This window comes from Dromaius novaehollandiae, chromosome 1 (assembly GCF_036370855.1).
Source record: "Dromaius novaehollandiae isolate bDroNov1 chromosome 1, bDroNov1.hap1, whole genome shotgun sequence".
NCBI classification, from domain to species: Eukaryota; Metazoa; Chordata; class Aves; order Casuariiformes; family Dromaiidae; genus Dromaius; species Dromaius novaehollandiae.
The window spans coordinates 125445478-125463234 of NC_088098.1; positions in this window are offsets into that span (position 1 = coordinate 125445478).

Genomic DNA, 17757 nt, shown 5'->3' on the forward strand with positions numbered 1-17757 from the left:
CAATTCATTTTTTGTTTCATCAGATTGAGTCAGAAGCTGGGGAGAGGCAGGGATGGAACATTTTCATGGTAGATATTGCATTAATGAATCCAGCCCTTTGTTCTGCTGGGAGCTGGATGCTGACAAATGCGCTGTTTCCTGAAAGCCACAACATCTTTGTCCTGTATCCAGGTGCAGGAAGTAGGGTACAGACTGGGGCAGTCTGCTTCTAAAAGGATTTTTAAAAATCATTTTGAGATTTAAAAAACCCCCAAAATCTCAAGCCATCCTTAAGATCAAAAGGACTCCAGCTCAAGAAAATATCAGAGCCTCTTTTCATTCCTTGGCTGGCCGTCTTTCTCCACTAATGAAGTCAGGTTGAATCCGGCTATTATCTATCCTTTGGCATAGACACTGCCTTGTTTTTCCTGATGAAATCTTCTTTATGGTCATTAGATCTACTGCAAGCTGCAGATTAGGTAGTTGTGTGTGTATTGAGATACCATGTCAGCTTGCTTCTTAGGTATGGTTGACACACGGCCAGTTTCATGGCTCTGGCAAATAGTCAAGAATTGTAATACTCTGGATGCTGAGTTCTCAGATATTGTCACATCAGATCATTTTATCCTTGAATTGCCTCAAGACCCAAGCTAATACCTGGTCAGCCTGTTAGTTTGAGACATCAGTTCCCAGCTTCAAAATCAATAGGAGGTAAATGGAGGGTAGTAGGGTCCCACGGAATTTGACAACTTAGTATTGAAACATAGTGTATGTCTCGTAGCAGGAAAATGTAGGACTTGGCTTGCAACAAAAATCGCTTTTTCAGTGTGATGTTAGAGCTCAAAAATTCAAGGAAAAATGCTTCAGATTGACTTATTCATTTTTCGTGAACAAAAATATTCTTTGGGGCATTTTAAATAACAATGGAGGAGGTTAGAAACAAAAGACTAGGTCATAAGTTTTAGACATTAACTTAGATACTACTCATAAAACTGTAGAGGGAAAGGTATCCTCTCTTGGCATCAGTGTGCTCATCTGCACTGCAGAAAGCCATTTGTCAGACTGTCTACCTGGTTCAGATTCCCTGAATGCTATCCACAGCAGTCTATAGAGTACTGAGTTGATGTCTGAGCTCTCCAGGACATGGATCAACAAGTAAGTGTCCTAATTACTAGCCTATAAGATCATTTTGTTTATTTAGTTCAAAGGGTGTTCAAGGGTCTCTTTCTACTGAGTGCAATAACTCCTGCAGGACATGGAGAGCACGTCCCACTGGCACACTTGGGACCCTGCTGGCCAGAAGCTGCTCCTGACATGGAGAAGAGCCTGGTTCTAATTACCCTTCCAAAATTAGCAGATAAGGCTTGTGTACCCAAGCTTCCCACATGCTAGGACTGTGCTTTATCCTTTGAGCCATGGCAGACCACAGCCACTCCCCAAACGGTAAGAAGATGGCTTGGATGTGCCAAAGTTTCAACACTTCCTCTTCTTTTTTTCTTTTTTTTTTAATTTGTCATAACTATTTTTCAAATTCAGCTTGAAACTGAAAATGGCTTCATGTGACCTGAAACTCCATTTTTCAGCAAATACACTATTTTTGTGGACAGAAAGCAGGCCTATATAGAAGTAGTTAATATGTTTTTACAGCTGCACCTACTACAGGACTAATGTACAGCCCAAGTAGGATCCGGAACTCAATGAGGCTGATGGGAAGTCTGCCACTGAATTAAATGGGCCTTGGACAAGCTGTGAAATTCCCTGCAGATCGCATATAAGAGGACAGCATAAATAAAAGGTAGCTGAATAAAAGTTGTTGCAAATGGTCTAATCAAAACCAGATACTTCCTTCTTGCATTTCTTCACGCTACTGTTTTGCCACTTGGTTTCTGACCCGCCCCAGAGGAATAAACTCTGTGTTAGGTGTCAGGAAGGGCTGGGTTCTAATTGCAGTGTTAATCTAGATGAGCTGGGCAGCATCGGACTGCTTATTTAACTGTTGTGGCTCACCTGATATCTGGGTGCAAGATGGTAGGAGGAAAAGGAAGCCCTCTTAAATACCTGCTCTAGATGAAATCATAGGTTCAGTCCTTGTGTTCTCAGTAAGCAGGGACACCACCACTACACACATATGGAGGGAAAGGACCATGTCTCAGGGCAGCCAGTGACTTAATGGGTGATAAAACTCTCTACTGAAGGATTTTATTTATTTATTTATTGTAGAGTACTCTGCAGCTGCTCCTGGACGTTGTTTCTCTGCTTTTCATTGACTATCACAAAGTGTTCCAGAGAGGTTGGTAGTCAATCTTTGGTGAAACTTGCTGTAATGGTTTATGAAGTTACTGCCCACAACTTTCCACTCTGGTACTAAATTTAAATCATCAGATTTTTCATAGAAGGAGTTGAGACATCTTTGCCAACTTTGCATGAGAGGTGAGAGTGACCCTGGGATGGGAAGGAGCAGCTGGGAATAGCTTCAAGTGCTAAGCAAGAGTCTCCAGAGCTTGTCTGTCGATGACCAGGGTGAGTCTCACAGCACCCATAGGGACTATATGGGGTATGACTGTTGTCTTGCAAATGGGGAAATTGCAGCAAAAGGAGCCAGTGTCACAACTAGAAACAGCATCTGCACAGCCCTTCCCAGCTCCTCTGCAAGCAAGGGTTTGTCTCCAGAGAAGAGCTGAGTGCTTGCAGCATGCCTGGAAATCCCCAGGCTTGTCACACATTCAGTGCACGTCAGGACTTAGATCTATACAAATAAGAGGATTCCTTTATACAAGACAGGGACCTCCAGTACTTCAGAATCCTGTCCCCTGTTTGATCTCTGCTTATTTAGCTAGCCTTTTATAGAATTTTTGTGGGGGAATGGGGGAACAAAAATGAGGCTTCTGGATTTTAGACATTGTGCTAATATATAAATCACTGTCTTTGCTCAGCAAAGGCTCTCTTCTAAATCCCATGCTGAGTCTCTGATTCTGCCTGAGTCATCAACTGTGTCATTCCTGAGGGATCCTCCCAGGCAGGGCAGTAAAACACCCAGAAACTGAGCACCTTCTTGAGGGTATACTTGTTACCTGAAATGCTCAACAGCACCTCTCTGCGCAGCAAAGATTGTTAGGAAATGTTCTTTTTCCTGAGCACATGCTTAAGAATTTGCAGATTTCATGTCATCTGCCCATTCTGCTCAGAGCAATGACAAAAGGAATTTGTCCGTTTGACCAAGTCTATTTTCCCTTCCTTAACTTCCAGGGCTTTGTTCTTTTATCCTCCTTCTCTTCCATAGAGCACCATACATTTTGTTCAGATTGGTGGGTTTTGGGTGAGAGGAGACAATCAAGAATACCATAGTAACTGATTCACGCAGCTCTCCTTTCTCAAATCCTTCTTATATCTTCAAGGAAGAGAAGAACAGAGCCAAGAAGGAGCCCAGTGACATGCAGGCACGTGAATGAATGTATGAATGTGTTCACTTACCACTGCCCCAAGGTCATTTGAATCTTTCTTTCTTTCTCTCTCCCTTCCCTTCCCTTCCCTTCCCTTCCCTTCCCTTCCCTTCCCTTCCCTTCCCTTCCCTTCCCTTCCCTTCCCTTCCCTTCCCTTCCCTTCCCTTCCCTTCCCTTCCCTTCCCTTCCCTTCCCTTCCCTTCCCTTCCCTTCCCTTTCCTCTTTCTAGTGAAATGCCATTATATGGTATGCCCATACAGCCACTGTCATCTCACTGGTCTTCAGCCCTTAGGCTTCCCAGGTGTTGTAGGAGTTAAATATTGGAACTAGTATCTTACAGGGAAGATTGCTACAGTGGAAGATATTCTGCTATGCATGCAGTTACCGTTAGATGTCTCTAGTCCCTTGGTCTTGGAAAAGGAGGAAGTCAAGCATGACAGCCGATGGTTAGCAGCAGAAGATAGAATTGGAAAGTCGTCATTAATTAGCAAGCGAGAACTCATATAAAGTGTGCAACTGTTTGGGAAGGAGATCTTGGACTGCAAACGAAATTTCTTACAAATCAAGGTCCTTTCTGACCTTTGGTGGAACTCGGCTTTCTGAAGGAAGCAGTCTAGTGGTCTGTTGGAAACCGTGCCTCTGATGGAAAGCATGCTGAGATCAGGATGTTTTCCATTTTATAAACACGTGCCTACACAATTTGCTTCTCAATTGTTGAAGAAGCTGCAGTTATTTTCCTCCATTTAGTTTGCTTATTTAAACAACACAATAGATTTTCCTTGTCTTTCTTCACAGTATGATTAACAGGGATTTTTCAAAACAATAGGGCTTGCATTTTCTAAAAGACTTACCAAGCACTAACAAATGGGAGCAAAGCTTCTATTAAGTTGGTTGGAGCAAGATTAGACCTTTAATATGGATCAGTTGGCTGTTTCCATTTTTTTACATGCATAAACCAACCCAGAGCAAAGTTAAATGACTTGCCCTGGCCACCAAGCAAGTTAGTGGCTGAGCTGGAATCTGACTAAATGATCAGTCTGGTCAGCTTGTCTCTTTCTAATATATTTGTGCAGTCAGTCACAGAAGAGAATGACATATCTGTTCTTTGCTGTGGGCTCGGTAAAAGTAATTAAGAATGGAAATAGGTGTTAAGATGAATGAAGGTCTCTAAGGTAAAGAGACATGGATGTGAAAAACTGCAAAGTACTAATTACACCAATTGAGATCAATTAGAGAAAACGCTCCCCTTCCCCCTTCTCTGAGTGGAAGAGTTTTGGAGAACTTGACCTGTGACCCATCTCTGGTGCACAGCAGAACCACCTGGGCCTAAAGCCAACAGCCAGAGCCAAAGCAGCAAAATGAGACCAGCAACAAACGTAAGAATGGCTGCACCACATCAGACCAAGGGTCCGTTTAGCCCAGAGTCCCATCTCCAACAGAGGCCAAAAGCAAAGGCCTGGGGGTGGGTATAAAAACACGGCAAAGGCATGCTGAACGCTCTCCTCCCTCTCTGCATGCTGCAGGCGTGTGGGTATGTCCAGGCGAAAGAAACAGTCACACTGAGGCTGCCCCTGGCATATGGTACATGCCTCCACCACCACCTTGGTCCCCCCAGCCCTTACTCACACGGGCAGCCCTGCTAAAGTAAGGATCCCTCACATATATGAAACTGGGCAGGATCAGGCCTGTCAATGCTGTGTTGGCCACACCAAACTCACAGTCACTCGCCATGAACAACTGCAGGGCCATGTAAATAATGAGATTTATGGTCAGCGCAGTGACCTTCCTTTGAAACCGTGTCAGTGTCATTCCCCTTGCTGGCTGAGTGTGTATGCACGCACACATGCGCGCGCACACACAGGCGCACACACTGTCTCTGTGGCTCTCCCAGCTCATTTCTTTTTTTCCTCCAACCTGATTTATAAGGATGTGCCATATCTACATGTCTCAGGGCACATACAGGTCTTTTAGTAAACATACACAATGCGGTTCCTTTTTTTCACAAGAGTCGAAAGAAAAAGGCTCCTCCCCACAAAATAAACAACCCACCCACCCATTCCCTCAAGCAAATGCACAGGGAAAGATGACAGGCTTTGCACTGTGCCTTGCAGGTCTTCAGACTGGCTTTTTTGCAGAATGAGCTCCATTGGTGAGGGCTGTCTCTGGAGAATGCCCCCACGTGAGGTCTGGGGCTCTCAGCCCCAGCAGTAGCTGGTGCTCAGCTTCTTTCTCCCCATGTGCTGGAGAAAGAGGCAGTCTCGACCAGGACCAGATAAGGTCCAAGGAGCCAGGCATTGCCAACTGCACTCCATGGTCTGTGGAAGCTGATCTGGTTCCTGCTAGACTGGTACCAAACAATTGCTATGGCTGAAATGTCTTTAAAACTAATGGTGTGATGTGGTTTTGATTTTAAAAAAATCCATTGACCTAGGGACCTCAAAACTTGTCCAATCTGCCTTACAACCTGACCCCAAGACCCCAAGACTGTTAAAGTCAGTTTAAAGCCCTGCTTTGAATCCATCGAGCTTTAGATTGGCCCTCAGCAAATGTTTCAATTAATCTTTGCCAGGTTTCATGTTTGTAATGAAATCTAAATTCATGTTAGCTTTGTACAGTTCCCATTTTTATAACAAATATTCCTCATGGCCTTGTTTCCAATAAAGAAATGTGCTCAGACCCTAGAGAACAAATAGAGCCTTAGATCAGTGGCCACGTGGGACCTACATTTTAAAAGGATGCCACAGGAATGTCAAAACCAGGGTGGTTATTTATCAGAAGATCCCCAAACCACTTTTTACCACAGGACTGACTATTTATCCTTTTACCCTTTGTAAGGGAGCAGTCCCATTGCTGGGGAACAGCACCGGGCTCGGTGACTTGCTTAGCTGAGGAAGGAGCAAAGAATTGCATCACGATAAGGGTTGAAATATAGGCGATGGCACAAAGATCCAGTCTCAGCCACAGAAACAAGAAACCACAAGGGAACCAGTTACCACCAGTCAAACGACAGAAGAAAACTGCCCACACGACTGCTCTTAGACTGCAGTAAATGTGAGATCAGTCAGATCAGTGTAGCCCTCTTTCGTCTTCCGCTGAGGACTTGGAGAACTTGGATTATCTCACCTACACCGCAGCAAGAGTCCGCAGGGACAGTTACTATGGCTCAGCAGACACCTGGCAATTTGCTATCCAGCAGTACATTCTTCATATGTTCGAGCCCACAGTCCCCTGTGGGAGGTGCTCTGCAGTGTTTTGGAGACTGCCAAGCTTTCAGCCTAGCACTCAGATGCTGTTTACTTCTTTTTAATGCCTCATTTTTTAAAACTATTTTTAAGAATACGGTCAGCATTGCACTTCCTGCTACTTTTCCATTAATCGGCAATTTTTCTTATTTACCCACTGATAGGAGTGATTACTTCAGAACGTCCTTAGTGCTTGTCCTGCTCTTAGCTCCGGTTTGAGGACTCTAGTTTTGGGGGCTGCTCACTTCTGGAATGGCACTGTGTCCGGTAGGATCGCCAAGCGAGGGCGAATCACTCCCAGATAGGCTGCTAAAACTTTTCCTTCAAAGCACCAATATTAGTGTTTTTATACTGTAGTAGTTTGTATTGCATCTGCTTGTCTCTCTCATCCTGTCAGATATGTCCTAGACTTAAGCAGAGCCAAGAGGGCTTAAATTAGCTTTCAGGGACACCAGCTGTACATCACCTTCACTTCCATTCAATTTTGGTTACATCCTCAGCAGCACTGGCTCACTGATAACCCTGTATGTCAGACCAGCATTTACTTAAGATCAGTCTGCAAAGCACATCTTTTGATGACAAGCTGGATTTCCTGTTGAGGTTTGCAAAGGGCTATGATGTGAAGGTGATAACTGGTTTTGGTGCCTTCTAGACTAAAATCTTGCATGGGTGAAGCCATGGTATGTGTCAGCCCATCTGAGAGGGAAGGCTGGCTGGATAGAACTGGGTGTATGGGACACCTGGAAAAAGTTTTTTTTGTGCAGATCTGTAGCTCCCACAGCAACCAGCAGCAGTGTCAAATCCTTGGGGTGAGTCCTGCTGAAGAAACTTCTTCAGTGATACGATGCTCAGACCTCGTTATCACTCGGGAGCCCTCTGAGGGATGGAGCCACGCGGTGCTCCAATTGGCATAATCTGCCTTCTGCTTTCATGTGCCCTTTCGGTTCTGTGTGCTGCATCCAGTGTGGTTTCACGCAGAATGAATAGTACGTACTAATATTAAAGAGCGATGGTCTGTGTGTTCTGCAAAGGGATGACTTAATGCGTTGGAGCTCCTCGCTGAGCTGCACTTTGGGTGCCTTTCTTTATCTGAAAGTCAACTGCAGACCCTGAATTAACACAGATAAGCTGAGCTGAATAAAAATTCCTTTCACTCAGGGTTTAAGGCCCCATTTCTTGAGGAGATAGACAAATGTGTACTAAAAAGCCAAGTCTTAGCCCAATGTACTTACCATCCTGGCTAATAATACACTGCAAAAGATAGATTTAACAAATGTATGGCATTTTTTACAGACTCCAAAATATTGTGTTGTGTTGTGCTGTGTTACATTGTGTTAGAGAAGTCCTTTTGAGATAAGAACAGGTTAAATACAAGGCAGATCCTTATGTCTGACTCAGGGTGGTAAAAAATAAAAAAACTAAAAAGCAATAATTACAAGGACATACAGGAGCACAGAGTGAAAGCAAATGCAAAATGCATAGCTCCTTGGAAAATATACGAACAGGGAAAAAGCTATAAATACTTCTGTCAATAAAGCAAGCCACCGGCCCTCATTTAATTGGCAATTTTTATTAACAGTGGTTGGTTGACTAGTGTGCTGTTTACATAGGGCCTACATAAAAAGCAATACAATCAGGAGATAGTGGTGTTTTAATCCCTTTATTCCCAGCGTGGAGATGAAAGTGCTAAAGTGGTCATATGTGTCCACCAGTAGATCAAGGCACAGAGATCACCAGTCTTTGCATTTTATTTGGGGGATGGGACACAGGGGTATGGACCCTTTAGCCCAGCTGTGCTGTAGCTTTCATATTGGCAGGAGGTAAAATGACTTTAGGCTGATGTTGCTTCATCTGTTGCATGTGGATTCATAAGAATGCAGCCAGCAAAATTACTGCTGGTTCCCAAATCCCTCTCTTCCTGCTGGCAGCATAGCAGGATGTGAGCCCGAGGTCACATATTTTATTTTCAATATTTTAACTCAAAACCCATTAATTAGAAAGCTAAAATGGAGTTTTCCATTGCAGCAAGACAAGTCTACTGGAGACATGAGTTTGGGTTGGAGGTTGGGGACCAGGATCCACCTCACTAGTTTGTTTGCTGCAGTGCTCAGGGTGTGATTTATCCTCCTCGCTCTCTCTATAGGCAAAATAGGAAAAAAGGTAGTCCATGATTTTTTTTTTCTCTCAAAGGATAGGTGCTCTTTTGGGTTCACGAAGCTGGAAAACATTGCTCTACACCTCAGCTCTCTTCCTCTTATCCTAGGACCAGGCAGGGGCAGAGCCAGACCCAGGAGTAGCTTAAAATGGTCAAACTGCAGTGTTAGTTGGGGCTCTACAGGACGACCCTCAAGGGATCGGTCTACCAGCTGGGGCTTTCTTAGGACCACACTTTCTTACGGCCCCATGCCCACACGGAAAGGCCCATGCTGGCAGAGGGCAGGGAGCAGGTGGAAGCTGGTGACGCTGGCAAGGGCTCCCTGCCGTCCCCACAGTCCCAGGCGTACGGGAAGCCTGCTGGAAGAGGAGGATGGGCTGGGGGAGGTGGGGGCCGGAGTATTGCCTGCAAACCTGGACTAGACCCAGCAATGTGCTGTCGCTGTTGCTGCTGGACCCTCAGCCTGATGCATGAGTTGGAGATACCTGCGCTGGGGAGGTGGAGGGGGGGACAGGATGTGATCCGTCAGGTTACATTACATCCAACACATAGTTAGAGTCACATGCAGGTGTAAATGACTACAGGGATGTGCACCGAAATCCTCTTCCCTGTAAGCAGATGGGGCTGCAAGAAGGTTGCTATGCAGCTGGGATGGAGCAGGGCAGCAGGCCCTCTGCAGGGAGGAGGACGAAGGGCTGACACGCCGTGCGGTGTCTCCTGCGCCTGCTCTGGCCCAGCTCTCCTCCTGCCACTCCACAGCACACAGAGGCCTGGGTGTCCAGCTGAGTCCAGCAAGGGTCCCCAAATGCAGTTTGCTCAACTAACACTATCAGCAAAAGCAGCAGCCACCCCTGGCTCTGCCCCAAGCTGCGTGCGACCAGCAGTCAGCTGGCCGAGCGGCTGCCCTGTGCTGCTGCAGGAAGTGTCTGCAGCACCTGCCACGCAGGGGGCACAGCCGGCCCCGGCTGCAGGCTCCTCCGCACAGGCAGCCCCACTCCCACGATGTGCAGGTGCTGCAGCGAGCCATGTCCCCACACCTCCGGGCACGGGCCAGAAGCTGCGTTGAATTCTGCCCTTTTATGCACAATCATACTCCGGTGCAACCATCTCGCCGCTTCCTCAAATAGCTGGGCTAAAAACTGTCCCATCGTCAGCCAACAGCAATGGGCAGTAAAAAATTGGGCTTCTCTTCCAGTTAACAGCCTTCCTCAAAAACGATGGGGAACAAGCTGCACACGGAAGCAGGCGTCAGTTCTCCAGCTTGCAGACGCCGTGGCTGTGCTTTGTGTAAAGTACACCTGGTGGCTGAGCGCATTAATGACCTTTATCTCCGTGAGTGAGGAGAGGAGGGATAACTCACGAGTGGCTTTAATGGGTGGGAAAAAATATAACGGTGATCTGCAATCATATAATTATCTGTCTAATCTGTCCATCTGTTGTACACACACATTATTGATTATACACACACACGCATAACATATATCTGCAATATGTATATATATTTGCAAAACGCTTAACAAATCATCCACAGGCTGGGAGATTTATCCTGCTTGTCACGACTGTTCAGACTGCCATTTCCATTGTAACTGTTCATTTCCAGCGCTCCTAACTTTCTTCAGCATGGCACATTCATGCTGATATTTGAACACTGTGCTTCAGCACAAAGTTGGGAGGGAAAATATGACGGGATCTCATTCAACCACTTTTAGGTTCAGTAAGAATGAAAAATTACTTTCCTCACATTTTTGTTTTAATACCAGACTCGTCTGCTCAGCCTGACTGATGACGAGACAACTTACCTGGGGGACTTTACAATTCTCTCAGCAAAACAATGTAAGAAACTTCTGTAACCCTCCCTGGTCCTCAGTGCCTCAGGGGAAGGGAAGAGAAAAAAAGCAAATAAGACTCTTTCCTTTGCTGGGAAAGGAAAAAAAAACATGTGAGCAGAAGAAAAAAACCCTTTTATGTTAGGGTCTGTCAGCAATATTTGTAAATATTCTCCAAGCTTGAAGCTTTTTCCTTCCTTCTTTTTAATAAAAAAGTGGGGAGGAATTTTGTCTTGTTCCATTGCAGAAATTCATCTGCTTCATTGCAGTGGTTCCTGCTAATCCAGTGCTACAGAGAAGTCTTGCCAGACCAGAAGCAGTGCTGCAGGGGAGGGGACACATCCCCAGGCCACTGCCTGCCAGGTAGGACCCAGATGATAGCATTCAAATGCTTCCACAGTAACTTTATTCAAGGAATAAAGAGGATTTTTGCCCTTCTACTCTCCCTCTGGGACGAAACAACAAACAACAAAATAGAGGCACCAAACTGAAATTTTGAGGTGGCATAGTTTTAAAAGGTTAGGCTATATATAAAAAGAAAGCAACAATATTGAATTGGCTGTTGTATTTCTTTTCTGTCACTGATACCAACAGAAATGTATGGAAGTAGGGGGTACTCTTAAAGGGAAACAAAAGCTGTGGGGTGCTGGTCTCTGGCCTGCCTCATGCAGGGGCTCAGGCAGGATGGTCAGATAGCTCTGTCTGGGCTGGAAATCTTCAGATCTGGAAGGTGTAAATGAAAAAGTACTACAGAGATGCCCGTGGCCAAGATAACATTGTCCTATGAGACTTAACTCTCATATTTCCTGGCTTCAAGTTAACAGGTTAATTATGTAGCCCTAATGGTTTCTGTTAACATAGTGTTTTGCACTACATAAACTGGATAAACTAAAATGTGTTGGAAGGGGAGAAGAAGAGGGGAAGAGAAGGAGGGAAGGAAAGAGGGAGAGGAGAGGAGGGGAAGGGAGAGGAGAGGAGAGGAGGGGAGAGGAGGGGAGGGGAGGGGAGGGGAGAGGAGGGGAGGGGAGAGGAGAGGAGAGGAGGGGAGGGGAGGGGAGAGGAGGGGAGGGGAGGCGAGAGGAGAGGAGGGGAGAGAAAGGAGAGGAGAGGAGAGAAAGGAGAATAGAGGAGAGGAGAGGAGAGGAGAGAAAGGAGAGGAGAGGAGAGGAGAGGAGAGGAGAGGAGAGGAGAGGAGAGCTCTACCAAGGTTTTGGGCTATTTTCTTACATAATGTTTGTGTTCCTTCCCCCCACTCTCAGCACACACTCACATGTGCACACACACTCTGTTTTCCTTGGAAGTTCACCTCAAAAGCTATGGCCATGATATGAAGTTATTCTAACACCAGCCTATCTTGCTCTGTACTGCCCCATAGGTGCAGTCACAAGGTGTGGCATCATGTGAGTTATTGGATAAATCTTAGAGGATTTTAATGAATGGCAGGAGTAACCAGGCTTTATTACAAAAGGACACAAAATCCATCTTCTGCATGTGGAGCCAAGGTGTGGAGCGCTTCCAAAACCAATCTTGGGCTAAATGCCCTAGGTGTTCCCTTCACAGTGCTTTGAGCTCTATGCTTGTGGCATGATAGTTATACACTTCCTCCCAGCTCAGCTCACGTCTGCCTGTCCCTGTGCTGGTGCATGCAGAAGCAGCACGAAGCTCTCCTTCTTTCCTGCCTGAGCAAGCAGATTTCCTTCGTTCTGTCACCAGGGCCCACCATGCTCTGGAGGCACCACCAGGCTGGAATTGTTCACACGGGCCTCCTACCATGGAGGTGATGTTGGCTACCACTGGCCTTCTGTATTTAGGATAACCTGACCTTTTTATTCTGTAGTAGTTTCTGGCCTTAATCCTGTGTTTACAATGACATCACTCTGCTCTCTACCCGAAAGCCAAATACGCAAAGACAATAGCTGTGGGGCAGGAGCTGCTGAGCCACAGTTTGCTGGAGGCTTGGAGAGTGTTTCCGAGCGGGATCACCGCGTGCTTGTCCTGCTTGTGTACTCCTCCCTACATGGCTGTTGTCACCTACTGCTGCAGACACGATGTTGGGTTAGATGGATCTTTGATCTGACCTGGCACAGCAGGTCTTACTTTCTTCTATCTCATCCATAAAACCTAGTTCCTCTCAGTTTAGGCATATAGGATGGCACACAAGGTTACCTCTGCAGCCCTGGCTGCCAGAAAGGTGCCTGAATCGCACTGTCACGGAGATCAGAGTGCCTGGTGTGACTGGGAGGCTGGGACACTAGCTAGGCTGCAGATGCAGGAATCAAGCTGGGGTTTGGTGTTCAGAGGAGGAAGTGTGGGAGACCTTGAAGGAAGGATATCAATGCAAGAAGGCAGGTGAGAGCTGAATTTGGATTGATGGTGAATTTGGGCTTAGCCGGTGATTGCCAGATTTGGAAGGATTGCCCTGATAAGAAAGGTATTCCTGTAAGCCGGAACAGATTGGACTTTTTTTTAATTACTGGGCTTCTGTGGCTGGAACGTACATGTCAGATTTTCTGTGGTGTAAATTAGTCTCGGCTGGTGATTTAGAGCAGCTGATGATCTGTCCGTGTATCCTTTTGTTCCTTACTAACTTGTTTATGGCTCAAATTATGCTTCCCCCAGGGCTGTTTCGAGCTCACGGTGAGGCATGACCGGCTGTGGAATTTGCTGGACTGGTGCCATTTCTCATGCAGCCGGAGCTGCAGGCCAAAGGCCCAGTGCAGCTGAGGTGTTCCGATAAGCTAATCGGGCACCCGTGGGTGGGACGGGCTGGCTGGCTGATGCTGGGGCTGGGCACGGCTGGGGAGGTGGGCGACCACCGGTCCCTTTGGGGCTTCTGCCCCCTGCGGGACATTACAGCAGCGAAACACTTGCGCTAAAGGTGGCAGCCTGAAAAGCTGGCGTCGCCCGTTTATCTCCAGCGCACAAGCTGCACCGGCGAGGCGAGTGCAAGTTGCTTCACGTCGCCCCGCTAATGAGCTGCGCTCCTCTTCTGCAAGGGCGCTCCCTCCCCGCCGGGGCTGCGCGGGGGGCCGGCCAGCCCTGCTCGACCCAGGAAGCGTGCGCCGGTGGCTCCCGAGGGTCAAAAGCCCCCCAGGACGGAGAGCCGGGGGCCGGGGCAGCTCCAGCCCCAAGTTGCAGGCAGGAGATGGCAGCGCCTCCCCCAGGGTCCCCGGCGGGTCCCTGGTGCACTCACTCGCTGCCCTCCAGCACCGCGTTGCCCTTCTGCGAGCACAGCCCGGGTCCCGCGCGTAATCCCAGCACGGGCTCTGCACTTAAGGTGCGCGTGAACCATAAATTGGCCCGTCCTCAGCCTGGGGTAGCTCCCAGGGTGCTGCCGCGGGTACGTGCTGCCGAGACGGGTGAGCAGTTTCCAAGCACTACAGCGCAACGGAGCCGTCTCATTTCAATTGCTTTGTAAATGGGCCAAGGAACTACGGCTCCAGCCTTCATTTGAGTAATAAATACACAATAAAACAGCCTAAGTGACTGGGGAAGGCCCAACGATCAACACTTCCAAAACAGGGAGGGTGCTTTTGCTGCAAAGAGATTGGTTTTAGCTGTTTTCTGGCCCTCCCAAGGATCCCTCCTGGAGGAGGAGGCTGTGGAGGATATGTTTAGCCAGCTGTATGCCCAGATGGTCACAACATATACGAACACCATCCCCTAGGAATAATTGTATTAAGTCCTCTCTGGATTTTAAACTCTTGGGGTTTAAAACAAAACAAAACAGAACAGAACCAATTTTCTGTAGAATTAATGGTTTAGCACTTCTGCGTTCAATTATTGTATTAAGAAAAAAGCTGCTGCTTGACAGGCCTTTTTAGCCACCTCCAAACATGAGGCATCACACAGAAATATGACTTCTTAATGAAAAGGCTGGAAAGTACATAGCTGAGGCTGGGGTACGAAGTGCTGCCATGACACAAAGGACATTTGAACCCTGTCCTACCAGTACATCCCCATGGGTTACACTCTGAACTCACCAACCAGGCGAGGAGCTCTTCTTGCATGGGCAAGAAGAACCGCCAAAAACTTTTCAGCCTTCTGTTAAACAGCACACATGGGATGAGTGTATGCTCTCTTTGGCATGCAAATTTTATATCACCAAAGGCATTTCCACTTGCTCCTTCCTTTGGGGAAAAAGAGAAGAAAGCAACCAAACGACAAAAACCAATGAACCATACCAAACACTCTGCTGCATACACACTTCATACCCGCCGTGGGAGAAGGGAGGGCAGGGTGGGAGGGTGAGGAAGGAAGGAAGCCGACACCATGCGGTTCAGCTATGGAGTGTGCTGAGAGGCAAAAGTGATCGCGGTAGCACAGAAACTTTTTAGGGAGCTTGTTTGGAAAGGTAGGTAATTTTCTAAAGCTAACCTGCGCTTCCCCTGCAATCAAAGATCACAAAATGCTTGGCAAATGATGTAATCCCACAGCACAGACATCCTGCTTTCAAATTCATGCCTGACGCTGTACCCATTTTACTGGTAGGTACACTGAGGCACAGGGCAGTTGTTTGGTTTTTGCAAGGAAAAATCAATTTATGTTAATGATATATGATATCTGTGATTGCAGAGAACTGGCCTTTATGGCCCAGGAAGCTCCTGCCCAAGAATCTACACTTCTCCTTATTTTTTGTTTGCAGTATTGGAAAAGCCAAAAATACAGACATAGGAAGGAGCTGCAAAATATCCAGTCCGGGCACCAGGGTCACAAACACATCCCAGCAACCCGTAGCAAACTGTAGTAAATTACCAGCAGCCACAAACATAGTATGCTGTAAAAAGAAGCTAGAAAGGCCATAACTGGTGGCCTATGTCCTTGTGGTGGCAGAGAAGGCATATGGTGGCAGAAACACATATGGAGATGGCCACTATGCTGCTACCGCGGGTCCAGCAAGGTCTGAATGGCCTAAGGAAATCTTTTGGGAGGGTGGCACAGAGAATTAGGGCCATGCTTCCCTGAAGCTGTAGCAGCCTACACAACATCACCCTGCGGGCAAAGCAGCTGTTACTGGCCCAGAAGCCCTCAGCAGCAACCAGCCGTCCTGCGGCATGAGGAACGGGGCATTGCTCTCTACCTTCTCTCTCGTAGTCGACTTGTACAAACTGGCCGACCCTGCCATGGCAGGTTACCACAGGGCTGCTCTGGTCTATATGTGATTGCGCCTTGGCTCCAAAAGGCTGGTCGGGCGGTTGGGAGTAATGAGACAGCAGTGCCATTCTGGCAGCGACCTCCGTGGCCCTTGTTCGGGCACCGTGGGGGGCTTGGCAGTGTGATTCCCGCTCAGCCACTCCATCTCTCAAGGTGCTGGCGAAACAGCTCCCATGCCCCTCTCTGCTCCCGGAGCACCGCAGGGAGCCGCAGGGAACCCCACAACTGCGCCCCCAGCATTATCCTCCTACCACACGTGGGATTCCTGCCTCTAAAACGGAGCAGGGACAAAATTAGCATCTTCTCCTTCTCCTGCCGTGCAAGGGTTTGACAGGGAGATGGGGGAGTAGAGATATAGCTCTGAGTTTTAATAGAAATTGTCGCTGGAGTGGTAGCAAAAGAATCGGGCAGGGACGAGGCACTTCTGAAGCGCAGTGAGCCACGGGCTGGGGGAGACGAGGGCAGAAGAAGCAAATGGGGGGCCTAAACAGGCTTTTCCTCAGCACGGCCCACCAAATGAGCAGGAAAAGCAAACCTCTGCTGCCATGCACAACCTCACCCTGTAATAAATAAGCCCCTGCAAATGCAGGTCACACGATTTGTCCTGCTGAAATCACTAATGCAGCCTGCAGGATCAGACATGTACTTTAAACCCATTTAATGTATCATTCAGCAATAAACTAGGTCATTTTTACTTGTCTCTTATAAGACATATTTTTCATTATATATGCTCCAAGTAGAGGCTAAAGATCCAGAAACTACAGATATAGAGTTTTCACGTTCCCTCTCATCAGTTTGGTTAATTGCTCATTTCATTTACTAGCTGGGTTTTAACTTTCCTATGGATCACTTGGCTCTTGAAATTCCATAAGTACTGAAAGTCAGCAAATTTTGGAAAGTGTTCTCTGGAGGAAAGTCCTGGAACTCTTACAACAGGCATAATTTTCATTTGTGCAGGTTTAGTGCTCACACAGAATAAATAAGCATTAACTATCCCACACCCGCGCCAAAACGAAGTTGTTCTGTAGTCTGCTGTGTGCTGTATTCAAAGCCTAAGCATTTAGGAAGCCTATGCAGGCTAACGTCTCTGTGAACAGAAATTGTAATCCTTACTCAGCAGATACCTTCCAGGTGAAAGTTCACTCAAGAATAGGAATGCCTGGATTTAATATTTGTAATACCAAGACAGTGGCATTTGCCTTTAAACACTAACTTTTGTGCAAGGGGAATCATAAGAGCCAAAGGTACATTTTTGATTAACCCTTCTAGCCACTGGGTGCCACTATTGATTTGTGAGGTTAACAGAACAGCAGCAATCTTGCAACTTTACCAGAGCAATCCACATGTAAACCATTTGAATGAATTGCTAATAAATAGGAAGTTCACCTTCATCCTATTCAATTTATTTAAAAAGCATCCACCTTGCATGTATTTCATTTCCCTCCATTCTCATTCTCAGTGGCTCTGTGTCAGCGTTGGGGTGCCATTTAAGGTGCTGATTTAGAGGCTGTGTCCCCAGCTCTTGTAAAACCTGATGAAGCAAAGCACTTAATCTCATGCTTACCTTTAAAACAACCGAGTAGTCCCTTTGCAATCAGTGAAACTGCTCACATGCTTACAACTAAGCACATATTTGACTGCTCTGCTGGATTAGTGCATATGGTGACTGGAACTGAAGACGTGGTTAGCAAAGAAGCCCTCTGAGCCATCATCTTTGCTGCTGGTTATCTTCCTAAAATTCATCCTTTGCCATGTGGACTTGATTTCGTACCCACACACAAGATACGTGAAACTATTGCTATTAATTCCTCACAGTCCATGCAGGGATAGGATCAGGCATGGTTTTAATGGTCTTCCTTTCACCTCTGTAATCCCTGTTCCATCTCTCATTCTGCTTTTCACTCCAAAATACTCTTGCTTCCCACCCCCTCCTCCATCCTTGTTGTTTTGATGCTCCCAGT